A 2,942-nucleotide genomic window follows, 5' to 3' on the forward strand; every position below is an offset into this window, starting at 1 on the left:
ATAATGTTCCAGAGCTAATCTTCTGTATCAAACTTTCTGAAAGTTTCTGTTAATCTGTGGTTCTTTCCATTTCACATTTATTATGCTATTGCATTGTATCCATTAATCTGTCTTGAGATTATCAAAAGGGAAACGTTATATCATCCCCACTGAAATAAAAAAATAATACGCATCTCAATCATGTCTCTTAAAAAGAAAAGAAAATCTGAACAAAGTCAGATGTTCTGAACGATGCTTTAGTGTCTGTGTGTAGACGCTAACGAGGTTCACCTGAATAACGAGGTTCCAAGATTCTGTACATCTCGTAATCGGAACAAACTGAATAAACCAGTTAACACCCAGACATTATGTCGCTCGATTCCCCAGTCCTTCATCCTGAGGCTAAACAATAAACAATAATATTTCAGAGAATCAGCGTCTGAATTACAATATTGATTTTACACAAATTTTACAACTTGATGCCTTGAATGAAGAAATGTGATACACAATGTGACATTTCGTATAAATACCATAAAGAAAAATTATGAAAAGCAGTGACCTGGCACGTTTACAAACCAGACTAATTGGCCATGAAGAACTTAGAAGTCACCAAAAGAAAACAAGCTCAGCGGGAGACTTAATTTTATTGAAACACTTCCTCTTACGGAATTATCTCTTTACAATAAATGTAAGGACACAAAAATGACATAATGTCTATGTTAACTGTTTATTAGTTTACGACGTTGAGAGATTATGAATCTTGAAGAGCGTTATTGATTCAGCCAGTTTTAATGTGGCGTTATTGTTGACAGGTAAAACGGCATAAAGTTGTTGCTAGATATGGTGCTTGTCAGTGTCTTCGAAAAATGATTAACATATGGTGATGAAACAACATTGTGAATAAAATTCTACATATTCATAAAACTGCACTGATTCAAAAGAATTAATGGATGCAATACACAGCATAATAAATTGAAATTTAGAGACCTTTGGCGTCTTGACAAAAGAAACATACAGTTTGATACAGAAGATTCGTTGGAACATTATTATGAGTACATGATTAGAATGCTTGCATAACAACAAGTAGTGGTGATTAGAGAAGACAGAATGCTTAGGGAGAAAGAGAGAGATTGTATGGTTGGAAAGTATCCTTTATCCAAGAAAACGGGTCCTGTTTTGTCCTCTGGATGCTCCCAAAAGCAAATGAATATCATGGGCACCTGAACACACCGTGTTTGGAAGATCTCAGCGTCATAAACTCTTTTCAAGGCTCCGACATTTATCTTCCACCACTAACTAAGCCTACAGGACCCTTCCGCGTGGAACTGTAGCAAGGCGTTTCGGCTCACTTCCAAATGCGATAGTTTCCATCACAGTAATACGCCTTTGTTGGAGAGCCCGGCAGTAGCACCCCTTTCCGCAATCCAGCATTTCACCACTGAGAGCGTGGTTTGACAGAAGTGCCCAAACAGCAGCCTCACAGTCCCCTCAGTTATCCCTCAAGGAGCCGCTGCACCTTCCAGCGTCCCACCAGGCTATTAACAGGCGCGTCCCTCGTTTTACTTTTGTAAAGTCACAATTCGGCGCCAGGATAGTGTTTCGGCGGCGCCGTGGCCAAGTCTCCACCGCTGAGCTTGTTTTGGTATGTTTCTTTGCTAAATTAGTTTATAAAACGTACAGGTCACACATTTTAATAATTTTTACTTTATACATTTATACGAATGTCACCAGTTGTGTATCACATGTTTTTCATTCACAGGCATCAAGACTGTATCTATATTGTGTCTCTGTATGTTTCGGGTAGAAAAACTGTTTCACAAGAAATTGTTTATTGTTTTCGACCCAGGTCACCAGTGTAAGGACTGGGGAATGAGCGACATAATATCTGAAATGTTAACTGGTTTTATTGGTTGTTTCATTGCCCCTAGAGATGTACAGAATCTTGGAAGACGTTAGGCGCGTGCGATGGTAATGTCATCTACACACAGACAATATAAAACGGATAAAGGTTCAGACGTGTTTGGCCAAACAGATGGCGATATCAAGAGACATGATTAACATATGGTGATGAAACATACATCAGGGAAGGGTCAGGAATGAATATGGCCAATTGCACGAGATTCTGACAGATTAATGGATACAATGCAATTTCAATAAATGTGAAATGAGAGATCGTCTTCACAAACAGAAACACCAGTTTAAAAGAAGATTCGAAAGCAAGATGCTTACATGATTAGTGCGCTTGATCAAAATGAAAGTGGTGATTGACGAAATGATCCAAAGAACAATGCTTAGGATAAAGAACTTGAAATATTGTATGGTTGAAATCAGTTCTGTAGACTTAAAACGAGACGCTCTGTTTTGTCCTGTGACTGCATGATTCGATCGACAACAAAATCACACACGTGACCAGCGTCGGGGCTCTTAACCGTTCTGTGTCTTTTGTCGGTTTACGACTGGCTTAACTGTTTGACGTCATTCCTCTGAGACTAGCCAATCACTGTGGTTATTCTTATTTTTTTATGGGCGGGGTTTTAGCTGCAAAACTTTGCTGGTGACTCTGCAGAATAAACATAGACCTATTCATAAAATACTGGTGAAAAGAATTATCTGCCTACTCTTGTCAATTGAAATTTAGTCATTTGTTTTAATTAAAAGTAATCGAGATTTTATGAATATAGTCTACACTAGAATATTCTCCTAACAACAGAACAGAGAGAGAGAGAGAGAGAGAGAGAGAGAGAGAGATTTTATATATCCTTTTGTCCAACAGAAAACTATAAGAATGCCCCCAAAACAAATGGTTCATGGGCTGCTCACAGACTGGTTTGGATCCTCTCATACATAACTTTTTCAGCTATCATTTATTTTCTTATTTCGTTAAGCATCTTATGATGCCTTCCTACCATAGCCTTCATTTTCATGGAAATGCTACAGCAGCCTTATATTATTTAATCATCACA

Source organism: Macrobrachium rosenbergii, chromosome 12 (genome assembly GCF_040412425.1).
Source record: "Macrobrachium rosenbergii isolate ZJJX-2024 chromosome 12, ASM4041242v1, whole genome shotgun sequence".
Lineage (NCBI taxonomy): Eukaryota > Metazoa > Arthropoda > Malacostraca > Decapoda > Palaemonidae > Macrobrachium > Macrobrachium rosenbergii.